Raw genomic sequence first — 346 nt, 5'->3', positions numbered from 1 at the left:
CAGTCTGGCACCATTCTGGGCGTTTAACGCCCAGTCTGGCACCATTCTGGGCGTTTAACGCCAGAAAGGGGCACCAGACTAGCGTTAAACGCCAGTAAAGGGCAAGAACATGGCGTTAAACGCCAGAAAGGGGCACCAGCCCGGCGTTTAACGCCAGAATTGGCATGAAGAGCAATTTTGCTCGCCACTTGGTGCAGGGATGACTTTTCCTTGACACCTCAGGATCTGTGGACCCCACAGGATCCCCACCTACCCCACCACTCTATCTCTTCTTCTTCACCCATTCACCAATCACCTCAACACCTCTTCCCCAAAAACCCTTCACCTATCAAATCCCATCTTTCTC

The sequence above is a fragment of the Arachis duranensis genome, chromosome 9 (genome assembly GCF_000817695.3).
Source record: "Arachis duranensis cultivar V14167 chromosome 9, aradu.V14167.gnm2.J7QH, whole genome shotgun sequence".
Lineage (NCBI taxonomy): Eukaryota > Viridiplantae > Streptophyta > Magnoliopsida > Fabales > Fabaceae > Arachis > Arachis duranensis.
The sequence above is the reverse complement of the archived record's forward strand: the minus strand, read 5'-3'. Positions refer to the sequence as shown.